Below are 16,104 nucleotides of genomic sequence, written 5' to 3'. Positions count from 1 at the left end.
TCATCACAATCATCATCACCATCATCATCACCATCATCATCACAATCATCATCACCATCATCATCATCATCATAATCAACACCATCATCACAATCATCATCACCATCATCATCATCACAATCATCATCAACATTATCACAGTCATCACAATCACCATCATCACCATTATCACAGTCATCACAATCATCATCATCACAATCATCATCACCATCATCATCATCTACCAGCATCATCACTATTATCATCACCATCACTATTATCATCACCATCATCATCACCAACATATACCTGAATGCTTTTTCAAAAATTTATTTTTTCCTGTTTACTAAACAAAATGTCCTGCTTTATATCTTATTGCCTTTCAGTCTCCAAGTTGCAGATGCTATTAGGATTCCGTCCTGACTTCCCTGGGCAGACAACCTCAACAATGTGTCCTGGAACCTCACCTCTCCAGAGCCCTGCCCCATTAGGGAAAGACAGAAACAGGCTGGGGGTGTGGATCCACCTGCCAACACCCATGTCCAGTGGAGAAGCAATTACAGAAGCCAGAACTCCCACCTTCTGCTCCCCATAAAGAATTCTGGTTCATACTCCCAGAGGGATATAGAATAGGGGAGCTTCGTGGTCTGGGAGGTGGCACAATGGCTAAAACACTAGACTCTCAAGCATGAGGTCCTGAGTTCAATCCCCACCAGCACATGTACCAGAATGATGTCTGGTTCTTTCTCTCTCTCTTATCTTTCTCATTAATACATATAAAAATAAAATCTTAAAAAAAAGAATAGGGAAACTTTCAATGGAGGGGATGGGACACAGAACTCTGGTGGTGGGATCTGTGTGGAATTGTACCCCTGTTGTCTTACAATCTTGTTAATCATTGTTAAATTGTTAACAAATTTTTTAAAAATAATTTGCTTATTTTTTATGGGGCTAAGAGACAGAGAGAGAGAGAGAGAGAGAGAGACCAGAGCCTTTCTTCAGCATTTGAAATACCAGAGATGAAATCTGTGACTTCATGTATTAAGTCCTGCATTCTACCAGAGTCACCTTCCTGGCCTCCCAAAATATTAAAAAAAATTTTTATTATTATCTTTATTTATTTATTGGCTAGAGACATCCAGAAATCGAGAAGGAAGGGGGGGGATAGAGAGGGAGAGAGACAGAGAGACACCTGCAGCCCTGCTTCACCGCTTTGTGAAGCTTTCCCCCTGCAGGTGGGGGCTGGGGGCTCAAACCCAGGTCCTTGCTCACTGTAATGTGTGTGCTTAACGAGGTGTGCCATAGCCTGGCGCCCCCAAAAATATTTTTTAAGGGAGGTTTTATTTTAGACAATTCCATGTCATACAAAGGAAAAGAAAATATTGTCCTACTAGCCCCTCCCGCAAGCCCCACTCTACCCCTCCGCCCCCTACATGCACACACTGGGATGCTGGGACTGTCAGTTAATATCCAGTCATTGCTTCCAGTTTGAAAATTAAATAGAGATTTAAGTTAAAGGGATCTGACTATACACATTTGTAAATACACAGATGCACACTCTCAGGTTCAAAGTCTCCTGTGCCTCATCTTGGATGGAACTTGAATCATAGTGAGATAAGCTAAAAAGAGAAGGATGAATACCAGACTATCTCACTCACAGGCGGAACTGAAGAAACAAAAACAGAATGTAAAACTTGGATTGGATTTTGTGTATTGCACCAAAGCAAAAAAAGAAAGAAAGAAAGAAAGAAAGAAAGAAAGAAAGAAAGAAAGAAAGAAAGAAAAAAAGAAAGAAAGAAAGAAAGAAATCTCTGCAGAAGAGAGGCATGAAATCCTGACGCATGATGGTGAAGCTGGACCTTAGTTGAGAGTCAGAGTGTTTTTGTTTGCAGGTACCTATCGCTGGGAGATTAAAAAGTCATACCCATGTATCGACAGCTGCATTATAAACCACTAACCCCCCCCAATAAAAGATTGTTATATAATGTTTTCTACTGAAAACACTGCATGTGAAGCATTTCCCCCTGCAGGTCTGTGGGTGGCTGTCTATCTCCTCAGTTTCTTCCTCTCGACTCACTCACTGTACGCTAGCAATGGAGTTCCTAGTCCACCGATGTCACTTTCTTTTTTCTCTTATATAGATACATATCTTTTTTATTTATCCTTAGTTATTGGACAGAGACAGCTAGAAATCAAGAGATAAGGGGGTGATAGAGAGGGAGAGAGACAGAGAGACACCTGCAACACTGCTTCACCACTTGCAAAGCTTTCCCCCCTGCAGGTGGGGACCAGGGGCTCAAACCTGGGTCCTTGCACATTGTAACATGTGTGCTCAACCAGGTACGCCACCACCTGGCCCCCAATATCACCTTCTACTGTGCGCTCAACCAGGTGCGCCACCACCTGGCCCCCAATATCACCTTCTACCTAAAGATAAGGTGTGTGATCTTTTTTTTTTTTTTAAGAATCACTGGTAACTGGAACAGTTCTACATTAAAATACATTATTCTCTAAGATAGGGACCAAGGAGGAAACTCAGTCAGTGGAGTCTATGCCTTAACATGCATGAGGTCCTTGGTTCAATCCCCAGCACCACCTGATAGCATCCAGATCAGCATCAAAACATTTCTATGGTGGAGCAGTGCTTTGCTGTATCTCTTGAATATAGACTAAAAGTTGAAAAACAAGAGGAGAAAGAAAAACTCAATGCAGTATTAGATAACGTTTTATGTTGAGAACGCTGCTTGTGAAGCATCCCTCCTGCAGGTCTATAGGTGTCTATCTTTCTCTCTCCCTTAATTTCTCTCTATCCTGTCCAATAAAGTGGAAAAAAATGACCACCAGGAACCCAGAATTCATAGTGCTAGCACTGAAGCCTAGCAATAACCCTGAAGTCTAATGTATATGCTTATTCATTTATTTGATAGCAAGAGAGAGAAACTGAGAGAGAAGGGGAGATGAGAGAGGAAGAGAAAGAGAGACACCTGCAGCACTGCTTCACTTGTAAAGCTTCGCCTCTGGAGGTGAGGACCAGGGGCTTGAACTTGGGTCCTTGCATATGGTAATGTATGCAAAGGCCACCATCTGGCCCTTAATAAAGTTTTTTAAATTTTCTTAATTATCTTTATTTGTGGGATAGAGATAGTCAGAAATCGAGCAGAGAGGGGAAGACAGAAAGGAAGAGAGATAGAAAGACACCTGCAGCATTGCTTCACCGCTTGTGAAGTTTTTCCCCCTGCAAATAGGGACCAGGGGCTCAAAGCTGGGTCCTTGTGCACTTAACATGTGCATTCAACCAGGTGCACCACCACTGACCCCTTTAATAAAGACTTAATGTCAAGAATATATAAGTATATAAAGAACCTTATAATTCATCTTACTTGGGGTTTTCTAAAGAAGAACTGATACACATGTCTATGTATGATACACACACTTCTTGGTTTATATTTATACAGATAGACATATGGAAAACATAGGCTTGAAGTCATAGGCACACTTATACACAGATTTTTATTTTTATTGGTAAACAGCGTGAAATTACGGTATTGATAAATAAAGTACAGGGTTGTGAGTACACTTTATGATATTTATTTATGTATTTTTGCTACCAAAGCTATCACTAGGGCTTGGTGCAGGCACTAGGAACCCACAACTGTTGGCAGCCATTTTTCTAGCCCTCCCCACCTACATATGGAAGCTTCACAAGTGATGAAACAGTATTACAGGTCTCTGTCTCTCTCTCTCTCTCTGCCCTACCCTATCTCCCCTCCCCTCTTAATTTCTTTTTGTCCTAACAAATGAAGAAAAAAAAATGGCCTCCAGAAGCAGTGAGTTATGTCATGCAGGCACCAAGCTCCAGCGATAACCCTGATGGCAAAAAAAGAAAGCAAAGAAAAAAGAGATAGAGAGAAATTGAGAGGGGAGGGGGAAATGGAGAGGGAGAGAAACCTCACCACTGCAGGTGGGGAAAAGGGGCTCAGACCTGATCTCTGTGCATGGTGACCGGTGTGTTCAACTGGGTGAAGTCCTGTCCTGAACCCTGCTATCACCTTTCCTTACAGCAACTTTTCTCAAGCTTATTTTATTATAAAAATACAGTACATTGTACATATGCACATATATGAACATAAATGCAAAAATAAATTTGTTAGCTGTTTGTGTTGTCAGTAAGGATTCCAATTAACATTAGGTTTTTAGTATTTCAGATATATGGTGAGAGATCAAAATTTATATGCAGATTTTTGACTGCCTGAGGTAGGGCCATTGTGCCAAATCCACATTGTTCAAGGGCTAACCATATGTATACAGAGAGAGAGAGAGAGGGAGAAAGAGAAGGAAAGAGAGAGGGAGAGGGAGAGGGAGAGGGAGAGGGAGAGGGAGAGGGAGAGGGAGAGGGAGAGGGAGAGGGAGAGGGAGAAGGAGAAGGAAAGAGAGAGGGAGAGGGAGAGGGAGAGGAAGAGGGAGAGGGAGAGGGAGAGGGAGAGGGAGAGGGAGAGGGAGAGGAAGAGGGAGAGGGAGAGGGAGAGGGAGAGGGAGAGGGAGAGAGATTTGTTTCAAGAAATTGTCAGGATTATGGGGGTGGGCCTGTAGGCTAAACACTCAGCAGGCTTTTCAGCCTAGGCAGAATTATTTTTTAAATTTCTTTATTGTGGGATTAATGGTTTACAGTCAACAGTAAAATACAATAGTTTGTACATGTTTAACACTTCCCAGTTTTCCACATAACAATTCAACTCCCACTAGGTCCTCCTCTGCCATCATGTTCCAGGACCTGAACCCTACCCCTACCCCAGAGTCTTTTTACTTTGGTGCAATACACCACACCCAGTCCAAGTTAAGTAGAATATTTTCTTCTCTAGGAAATGTCAGTTTTTGCTTTTAAAGACATTAGCTGACAGGATTGCAATCCATTTACATCATCTGGTCTTTACTTAACCTAAACTGAATGGCAACAACATATAAAAACAAAATACCTTCGAAATAACACTCAACACTAGTGTTTGACCAAATAATTGAACACCATTGTCTAGCCCAGTTGACACATATCACATGCACGTAATTCATGAACAAGAAGATAGATGACCCAGTTTAAAAAGGGACAAGTGACGTCAAGAGACATTTCTCTAAACAAGACTATAAATGAGCAACAAGGACATGAGAGAGATGCCCAACGTTGTTAGTAAGCAGGGAACGTCAAGCAAAACCACAGTGATACACCACTTCACAGCTACTAGGATGGCCATAATAATAATAATACAGCTTTTTCAAAGGACAGTACCACAAGGACTGGAGAGGATCCCAATACACTGAAGCCCTTGCAGTGCTAGTAGAAATGTAAGATGGTGCAGCGAATATAGGAGTTGTCACTTTCTCAATAAGTTACTATGCAGCCCGTATTTCTACCTCTATATAAATCCTTGGTAGAATTGAAAATAAATACTCAAATAAGAACTTGTGTTCAAATGTTTACAGCAGCTCACTGATTCACTAGAATCGGTAGGTAACAATATGCCAGATATCCAACCAATGAATAATAATGATAAGCAAAATGTGTATCTCCATATAGTGGGGAAATTATTCAGCTATAGAATGGTGTGTTGAGGGCTGGAGAGACAGTATAATAGTTATGCAAACAGCCTTCATGCCTGAGGATGTGAGGTCCTAGGTTCAATCCTAGCACCACCATAAGCCCCATAAGCCAGAGCTGAGCTGGGCTCTGGTTTCTGGTTTCTTTGTATCTTGCCTTGCAGGCTTTTTTTTTTTTTTTTTTGGATAGAGACAGCCAGAAATTGAGAGGGAAGGAGTGGTAGAGAGACAGGAACACACCTATCTGCAGCACTACTTCACCACTTGTGAAGCTTTCCCCCTGTAGGTGGGGACCAGGGGCTCAAACCTGGGTCCTTGTGCAGTGTAACATGTGCACTCAACCTGGTGTGTCACCACCCGGCCCTTAGTTTCTCTGTATTTTCCTCGCTGTATCTCTCTCTCCCTCTCTCTTTCTCTCCTGAAAATAAAATTAAATTAAAATTTAAAAAATTACATGTAGAATGATGTACTAATACATGGTACAGCATGGGTAATTTTTGGAAACACTCTAAGTGAAATACAGCAAAACACATAATGCCACATATAGTACAATTCCATTTATAGGAAAGTTAACTCAGGATAAGGAAATCCACAGAGAGAGAAAAATAGTCTAGTGGTTGCTTAGAGTCAGGAGGAGTGGAATATAGAGGACAACTGCTAATGTCTGAAAGTTTCTTTTCTTTCTTTTTTTTTTTTTTGAGGTGATAAAATGTTCTGGATTTACACAGTGGCTTTGTATGTAGATATACTTAAAACCACTGGTAGATAGGCTTAAGTAATTGTATTTTTTGGCAGGTGAGTTATCATTCCATAAAAGGGCTGTAAATTAACATCATCATAATAAAATAATAATAATAATAATAACAACAACAATAATAATAGGCCTAAACACCACGATAGCATTTGGAAAAGTCTGGGAATTTGGAGGTCTTTTATCTCATCAACTTGGAGCACTACAAATGACAATTGATATAACCGTATAAAGGGGCTTCCGATCAAGTCGTAGTTCAGCACAAAGGTAGGAAATAGATTGGGCAAAGGAAGAGAAGAGTTCCTCTTGCTGGTGTCCTTGTCCCTAAAGCCCTCAGAGCCATCTACTCACCTTTTAATGCTCTAAAATTCAATTTGAGAAACATGGGTCAAAACCATTTTGTAGAGTCAAGATAATGTGGGTCAGTCAGTACCTCACATTTAATCCAAGAACAGTAAGGACCAGGTCATCTGAAAGCACTAGAAATGGTCTAAAGTTATTTGACACTCTCATCACAGAACTAGTGATGGAGAAAGACATGTGGAAAACGTCTGTTTGCCTAGAGGCATTATATGCTCTTAAAGATATCTTGGTTCCATACTTGAAAAATAAAGAAACTTTCAAAGTCACTCACTAGATTCATAGAAAGACTTAAATGAGGGAGTCGGGCGGTGGCGCAGCGGGTTAAGCACACGTGGCGCAAAGCCCAAGGACCAGCAGAAGGATCCTGGTTCAAGCCCCCGGCTCCCCACCTGCAGGAGAGTTGCTTCACAGGCGGTGAAGCAGGTCTGCAGGTGTCTGTCTTTCTCTTCTCCTCTTTGTCTCCCCTCTTCTCTCCATTTCTCTCTGTCCTATCCAACAACAATGTTAAACAACAAGGGAAACAAAAGGGAAAATAAATAAATATAAAAAAAATTTTAAATAAAAAAAAGAAAAAATTAAATGAGCTAATGCCAGTAATATTGCTTGAGACTGAACCACAGATGAGGGAAGAAAAATGCTCAAAGAAGTGACTCACTCCAGGAAAAAGCTTAGAACAGATCATTGTTTATAATGAGCACGGAGTTCTTTGCCAAACCAAGCTGAATGGCAGAGACTTGAATCAACAAGAGACAGTTGTCTGGAAAAGTCTTCAGGAGAGATCTGCTTTGGAAACACTGTTGCTGGAAAAACCCTGGGCCATACTGTCTTTTTCAAATTAGAATTAGGCACGTTTGAACTTATGTAAGAATAAAATAATACATTTAAGGAACCCGGTTTGAGCCCCCAGATCCCCAACTGCAGTGGAGTCGCTTCACAGGCGGTGAAGCAGGTCTGCGGGAGTCTATCTTTCTCTCCCTCTCTCTTGTCTTCCCCTCCTCTCTCTATTTCTCTCTGTTCTATCCAACAACGACGGCAACATCATTAATAATAATGACTACAACAATAAAAATGGCAACAAGAGGGAATAAATAAATATTTTAAAAAAGAATACTAATTTGAAAGTGATAAGGGGCCAGGCAGTAGTGCACCTGGTTAAGAACACACGTTACAGTGCACAAGACCCCAGGTTCAAGCCCCTGGTCCCCACCTGCAGGGGGAAAGCTTCACAAGTGGTGAAGCAGGGCTGCAGGTGTCTCTCTGTCTCCTCCCCTTTCTGTCTCCCCCCTCCCTCTCAATTTCTCTCTGTCTCTATCTAATAAATAAGAAAAGAAGAAAAGAAAAGTGATTTATAAATCAGGTTTAAGCTATTGCTACAATGCTGCCACTTTTAATTGCTGGGTAAGAAAACCTGTTTGAGCGGGTCATAATTAAGGTAGAATTAAAGGAACTTTAAATGATACAATATTTCCAGAAATGCTTCTTGTCTAAAATGTAACTATTCTATACCTTAAAGAAGAGTCTGTTCAAGAAAATTCCCATTTCTATGTATCTTAGCAGAATGATGATTAGATTCAAAATTCCAAAGAGTGTCTCTCACCAAATGCAGTATCAGCATAGGGAGTTAGTGGTTAAGTGAAAATGTTGGTTAAAGTGATGAATCATTAAAAAAAAAAAAAAAAACTCAGGTGTCTGCATCATATTTTTATTTCAAATTAAAGTAACTTCATTCTTTTATCAAGTTTTTGGTATAAGGGTCAGGCTTATTCTTTGCAAGTTAGTTAATTGGAGTCCTGTCTTATCATCCTTGTATTAATTACATCTATTACTCAGTCTCTACACTTTTTATTTATAATTCCACTATTTACTTATTAATTATTTTACTTATTTATTAATACTGGCTAGAGACAGAGAGAAAAAGAGAGGGGAGGGACAGATAGGGAAACAGACAAGAGAGATACCTGCAGCTCTGCTTCATCGTTCGTGAAGCTTGCCCCCTGCAGGTGGGGACCAGGGGCTTGAACCCCAGGTCCTTGCGCACTGTAATGTGTGCACTTAACCAGGTGCTATGCCACCACCTGGCCTCTAGTTATAATTCCTTTGAAAGAAGCAGAAATATAAAGACAAGCAATGGACAAACTAAGTGCAGAGTTCGTCTAGATTTTTTATTATTGTTTTCAATCTTAACAACCATCATTCAACAATTCATTTGATGAGTCCTTTCAAAATATCCAACCAAGTTTTTGTGGAAGTTAACTTTATTTTTGCATCTTAATTTTATAGGATAAAATCACATTTAGTAATGATGATGACAAATGTAACTGGCATGACATAGACCAAAGAATAGAACTGGTTATAGCATAAATGTAAGAAAAATCCTTCTGGCTAGGAGTGGTTGGTAAGGTGTGATGGGTATTTGTCATTATGCTTCCCTGCAATATTTGGAGTCAAGTAGAATTACTCCACCTTTGGTTAGTACTCTACAAATATCTTGTCATTCCCTTCTGGCTTTTAGAGTTTCTGTTGAGAAATTTGCCGGTAGCCTTATGGATTTTCCTCTGTCGGTGACTGTTTTTTTCCTGCTGCTTTTACTATCCTTTTTTTTTTTTTAATAATAATTTTTTGTTTGTTACAAGATTATAAGTTTACAATGCATAGTTCCACACCACACCCACTACCAGAGTTCTGTATCCCTACGCTCCCACCTCCCAAAGATAACCATCATAGTTCTCACAAGTCTTACAGTTTGCTTGCTTCTATTTTGTTTGGAATTTTTTTTTTTTTGGCAAGTTCATGTAAATCAGATCTATAGAGTCCACACAGGAGTGAAACAATCTGGTAGTTGTCTTTTATCTCTGTACTTATTTTGCTAAGCATAATCTCACCTCTAGTTCCATCCATTTTGCCCCAAAGGACACAAAATCATCTTTTTTGATTGCAGACAAGTGTTCCATGGAATATATCCCACAAGTTCTTTATCCAGTCATCTGATGATGGGTATCTAGGTTGCTTCCACTTTTTGGCTATTGTGAATAATGCAGCTATGAACATAGAGGTGCATATAGTCCTTCTAATCAGTGTTTGTCCACTGGATAAAGGATTAAAAGTGGTATTGCTGGATCATAAGGTAATTCCATTTTTATTTGTTTAAAGACTGTTCATACTGTTCTCCAAAGGAGCTGCCCCAGTTTGCATCCCACCAGCAATGCATCAGTTCCCTTTTCTCCAAACCTCTCCAGCCTCTACCATTTCCTGGTTTGTTGATATAAACCATTCTCTCAGGTGTGAGACAGCATCTCAGTGTAGTTTTAATTTGCATCTTCCTAATAAGTGGAGTATTTCGGCATGTGTCTGTGGGCCATGTATCTCCTCTTTAGAAAACTGTTTAGTCTCTTGGCCCACTTTTTTATTGGGTTGTTTTTGCTTCTTTCGTAGCACTGTGCCAATTCTGTGTAGATACCAGATGCTTGTCTGATGTGGGGTGTGCAAGTATCTTCTCCCATGTACTGGGTTGCCAGCTTATCCTTCCATAGCTTGCTTTTGATGTGTATAAGCTTTTTATTTCCAAGTAATCCCATTTATTTATTACTTGTTTTCATTTCCCATGGCCAGGGGGTTTAGTCTTCAAATATATTTTTGGATGTGAAGGTCCTAAAAAGTTTCATCGATATTTTCTTCTATAGATTTTAGAGTCTCTGGACTAATATTTAGATCTTTAATCCATTTTGATTTGATCTTGGTGTATGGTGTTAGATGGTAGTCTAGTTTCACTTTTCTACATGTGGCTATCTGATTTCCCCAGCAGCATCTGTTGAAGAGAACTTCTGTACTTCCCTGAATGGTTTTGGTCCCTTTGTCATATATTAGGTGGTTGTAAATGTATGGGGTCATTTCTGGGTTTTTGATTCTGCCCCATTGATCTAAGTGTCTGTTTTCATTTCAGTATCATGCTGTCTTGATTACTATTAATTTATAGTACACACTGAAGTTGGGAGTGATACATTAATATTTTTTCCTTCTCAGAAGTGGCTTTTTGTGGTTCCATACAAATTTTTGGACAAGTTGTTCAGTTTCTCATCACAAACCCAAGAGTCAAGGAAGGAACAGAATAGCATATTCAAAGTTATGAGAATTTTGATAGGGATTGTATTCAAATTGCAGATTACTTATGGTAGAATGGACATTTTCAGTGCTGCCACCAAGCTCCAGTGACATCTTTGGTGGCACAAAAAAAAATCCCCCTCATATTTAAAAGATAATTTAGCAGGATACAGAATTCTCAGTTGGCAATTCTTATCTTCTGTTACTTTGAGTATGCCATTCTATTCCCTCCTTGACTTTTGGATTTGTGATGAGAAATCTGATGGTTCTTCTTTTGTATGTGACTTTTCTTATATTACATCAAAGCAAAGGACTCTGGGAAGGAGAGAAAAGGAAAGCATGGAGAATGTGTGGGGGTCCTGGAACATCAAGGTGAAAAAAGACCTAAGTTGAAGGTGAGAGTGTTATGCACGCATGGAGATGAGAAATTATACCCATATGTCAACAGTTGTATATAATGATTATAAATCATTAGTAATCCCACAAAATGGTTAAAAATAATTAAAATGAATCAAAGAAAAAGTGGTAAAAAATAAAGACCAACGGAGCAAAACAAAAACAAAAAGAATGTCTCTCCACCATCTCTGCCCTGCCCCACTGTTTCCTTCTTCCTTGTTGCTGAATTCTCATTTCAACTGTGAGCCCAGATCTCTCTTTCCTCAAATAGTTTGGCTTCTAGTTGTTGTCAGTCCAAACCTGTCAGACCAAAACTTTCTAGATGTATCACAGACTTGTCATTGTTACAGCATTGTGGTGTCAATGTTCATATACATGCCTAGGTATTGTTCTATGATCTATGGTTAATGTGGTCAAAGAACTTTTTAATGCAGAAGAAACCAGTTGTTTTTTAAAATGTTTTAAAAATATTTTATTCATGTATTTATTTAACTTAGTAAGACAAAGAAAAAGTAAGAGGGAGATGTGGAGAGAGAGAGGGAAACACCTGCAGTTCTGATTCACTGCTCATGAAGCCTCCTCCCCCCAAACTGGAGGCTTGAACCTGGGTCCTTGCACATGGTAAGTGTGCACTCACCTAGGTGTGCCACCACCCAGCCCTAAAACCAATATTTTAATTTATTTATTGGGGGATTAGTAGTTTACAGTTGATAGCAAAACACAATAGTGTGTACATGCATAACATCTCCACATAACAATACAACCCCCACTAGGTCCTCCTCTGCCATCATGATCCAGGATCTGAATGCTCCCCCCCACACACACACCCCAAAGTCTTTTACTCTGTTGCAATACACCAACTCCAGTCCAACTTCTGCTTAGTGTTTTCCCTTCTGATCTGGTTTTTCCACTTCCGCCTGAGAGTGAGATCATCCCATATTCATCCTTCTGTTTCTGACTTACCTCATTTAACATGATATCTTCAAGCTCCATCCAAGATGGGGTAAAGAAGGTGAATTTGCCATTTTTAGGATCTGAGTAGTATTCCACTGTGTATACAGACCACACCTTGATCAGCTACTCATCTGTTGTTGGACATCTGGGTTGCTTCCAGGTTTTGGTTATTACAAATTGTGCTGCTATGAACATAAGTAGACACAAATCTTTTTGGATGGGTGTGTTGGGTTCCTTAGGATATATCCCCAGGAGAGGAATTGCAGGGTCATAGAGTAGGTCCATTTTTAGCCTTCTGAGAGTTCTCTAGACTGCTCTCCACAGGGGTTGGACCAACTGACATTCCCACCCACAGTGCAGGACAAAAACAAATTTTTGAAAACCAATTGCTGTGTCCAAATACTAGAACAACCCAGAGTGGTTTTTGGCTACCATGAAATTTGGGATGAGGAGATAGTTCAATATATTAAAGCACAGGCCTAGAGATGCAGTGTGCTGGTCTTTGTCACTTATTAAAAAAACCAAAATCTTTTATGCAGTTTCACTGGAATTTCATTTCATGATGAAATGGCAAAAGCTACAAAATGCAGCAAGAGTTCCCTTTTGGTGTTTCCCTCACACAGCAGACTTCATGTCTGGACAGCTGGCCATCATCACCATCCTAGCGTGTTCCCTATGTTGGAACTAGGGAAGACAGTGGCACATTCAGCCAGGTGTTCTTTAAGCTTGAAAGTCGACTTGCAACAATGTGACAGAGGATGCAGTCTCAAACATCCCAAATTTCTCCTCCGCCCTTCTCTCCATTTTCTAGTCATCTTGCTCCTCTGCTGCCCCAAATTAGGAGGGAGAGGCATACAGTTTTAGAAAGAGTTATTATAAAAATTTTAAAAAATGAGAATCTAAAGAACACATTAAGTTGGAAAAGGCATGAGACCCACTAGTTTTGAAAAGGAAATTAGTGTTGGAGAGTTTGAGTTGCATACTGGACTTAACTTGCCTGAGACTCTGAGGTCCCAGGTTCAGTCCCTGACACTACCGTATACCAGAACTGAGCAATTGAGCAGTGCTTTAGCCTCTCTCTCTCTCTTTCTCTCTCTCTCTCTCATTCTCTCTCTCCAATAAACAAATACTTTATAAAAATGAAAGCACAATTCAAAATGATGCCTCCATAGTGGGAAAAAAAAAAGGTTAGAAATAAAAAGTTATGTATTTTAAAGAGTTTAAGAGGAGAAACTAACAGGTATTAAGACACTGAAGTTACTTGAAAAAAGGACACACACATATATATTAACAAACAAACAAACAAACAAAAGTCATTCATGTGCTGTGCTCTAGTCCACTCAGCTACTTCTCGCCAGACTAAAGTCCGGTAGCCAAGTCAGTGGTTCATGAGGGGCCTCCATAAACTGCGATGCCATTTCAGGAATCCAAGTTCCAGTTTGCTGATTTCCTTTTACCATCTTTATCTGTCTAACACTGTTTGAATCCTATAGCCTCCCCAGATGGGTTAGTTACACTTTACATCAATTTGTATACTGTACACATACACTTTTTTCACCTTACCAGAGAGAACGGTTCCTTTTTTTTTTTTGGCTTAGACATTTGTGTATTGTAAGGTGAAAATTTCTTCCTCTGCATCATTTTGACAATAAACAACAAGCCATAAATTCCCCTGTTCCACTGCTTCTGACAGTAACCCAGAGAAGACTCTACCTTTGTCCCTGACTGAAATCCCTTAAATAAATGCTTATATAAAGCTTCTCTTCTTGCCTAGCTCTCACTGCACTAGCTGGTGTGGATCTTATTTGGTAGATTTCAGGAGCTCTTGTGTGCCTGCATTGTCCTCACAAACCTCCACGACATGTTTGAACAAAGTCGTCTCTGACATCTACAGATTCTCCATTTATATATAACCCACACAACAGCTGTCCCTTTCAGTGCACAGCTTAGTGTAGCGCAGCCTAGATAAACCCACTCAAATTCCAGTGGAAGGTCTGTGTGGTTTTGTTGATAACTTGTAGATGAGGGTCACGCTACGTACTTCCAGCCTCACATTAGAGACATCTCTGTTAGTGTGGCACTTGGAAATAGACTCAGGGCCTTGGGGATGTGAATTGTTTTTTATTTTCTTTTTCTTACTTGCTTTTTTTTTTGGATAGAGACAGTGAGGAATTGAATGGGAAGAGGGATATAGGGAGCTACAGAGACAGAGAGACACCTGCAGACCCAATTCACCACCTGTGAAGCTTTCTCCCTGCAGGTGGAGATCAGGGACTTGAACCCAAGTCCTTGTGCACTCAACGAGGGGCACTATCACCTGGCCTCCCTGTTTTTTTTATTTATTTATTTACTTACTTATTTACTTATTTTTGAGAAAGAAAAAGGGAGAGAGACATCAGGAGAGGACAGACACCAAAGCACCACTCCGTCCTCCATGGAGCTCTCTCTGTACCCTCCCTGGTTCTCCCTTGTGGTTCCAGAGTATGAGCCTAGGACCTCACCCCTGTATGGTCTCTGAGTGAGCTATCTCCCTACCCTTAAACACACCCTCTTTCAACACCTCTTCCCAAGACCCAAGCAGCGTCTCTGGCTGGCAACCATGAGACAGTCCCCTCCTTAGACACTGGCTCCTCCTCCTGGGCCTTTCCCAGCTCTGTCTGTGGACTGTGCAGAAAATCTTCCTCTCCAGCTTGAAATCCAGGTGAAGAATCTTCCTTCCACCTGGCAGCGGGCTTATCAACATATTCTTTCCTTAGGAACTTTATGGTGTCTTTTTAGGTCTTTCTACTTGCTTGCTGCATATACTGATTCACTGCAGACTATTGTGTCCTTTTGCTTTCAGATATATATTTTGCCCTAGTTTATGGATACATGTGAACATATACCCTATCTCATGGGACTTGGTCTATATCTAGGTTTTGGGACTTTGTTAGGAAGTGAACCACCTGGAATGGATTAGAGAATCCTATGAAAGGAAAGGTCTCACCCAAGTAATGAGGCTGAAGGGTTGTCATTCCATGCCTGACATCTCTGGACACAGTCTGAAGTGAAGAATGCCGAAGTGGTACTCAGTGAGTTGATTAGGTTGGGATCAGCAGTGCAATATCATTTGGTATGAATTAAGAGAAGCATGCAGGAAAGTGAGCCCCATCATAGAGGTTCCAGGACTGGGGGAAATATAGGCTCTATAGAGGAAGTGGGAAGTTCCTGCTGTCTTAGGGTTTAAGAAGGCAATAGATAGTTACTGCTATAATCAAATTATTTGGCAATTGGGTTAACTTTGTAAATTCCTTTGTTAGGATTTCATGATTAGTCAACAATTTTTTTTGCTCTATATGTTAACTCTTTTTCAGCTGCCAGGTCCAGATGCTAGCATGATGCCAAATGGACTTCCTTGTGCAGACGACCCCACCAGTGTGTCCTGGAGCCCTGCTTCCCCAGAGCCCTGCCCCACTGTGCCCCACTACAGAAAGAGAGAGACAGGCTGGGAGTATGGATCCACCTGTCAACACCCATGTTCAGCAGGGAAGCAGTTCCAGAAGCCAGACCTTCCACCTTCTGCACCCCATAATGACCCTGGGTCCATATTCCCAGAGGGATAAAGAATAGGAAAGCTATCAGGGGAGGGGATGGGATACGGAGTTCTGGTGGTGGGAACTGTGTGGAGTTGTACCCCTTATCCTATGGTTTTTTTTTCAGTGTTTCCTTTTTATAAATAAAAACTATATATATATATTAAAAACTATATATATTCTTTCAGCAAAAGTTGACCTCTTCCTAGATGGAAAAAAAAATCTCCTATGGTGACTTTTGAAGAGAAGAAATTGAAAACTTTCTTCCTCTGCTTCAGAACTGAACCCTATCTGTTTAGACCGCTGTTTCTAACTGGTCAGCCATCCTCCGCTTTGCCTATGGCCTTCAGCTCTATTGTTCTATTGTATCAGCTTTGACTGCCTTAAATGTGTCTTCATTTTGGA

The 16,104-nt window shown here is 40.5% G+C and overlaps 1 protein-coding gene across 1 annotated transcript in view; it reads right to left on the bottom strand.

Annotated features, from left to right (window-relative positions):
- Window positions 1-6,993, bottom strand: part of ATG10 (autophagy related 10) — a 362,807-nt gene extending 355,814 nt beyond the window's left edge. The window contains exon 1 of the mRNA XM_060201123.1: window positions 6,990-6,993. The gene's annotated coding sequence lies outside the window, so the exon portion shown is untranslated. The remainder of the gene's footprint in view (window positions 1-6,989) is intronic.
- Between the last annotated feature and the right edge of the window lie 9,111 nt (window positions 6,994-16,104).

Source organism: Erinaceus europaeus, chromosome 11, assembly GCF_950295315.1.
Source record: "Erinaceus europaeus chromosome 11, mEriEur2.1, whole genome shotgun sequence".
In the NCBI taxonomy this organism is placed as follows: domain Eukaryota; kingdom Metazoa; phylum Chordata; class Mammalia; order Eulipotyphla; family Erinaceidae; genus Erinaceus; species Erinaceus europaeus.
The sequence above is the reverse complement of the archived record's forward strand: the minus strand, read 5'-3'. Positions and strand labels throughout refer to the sequence as shown.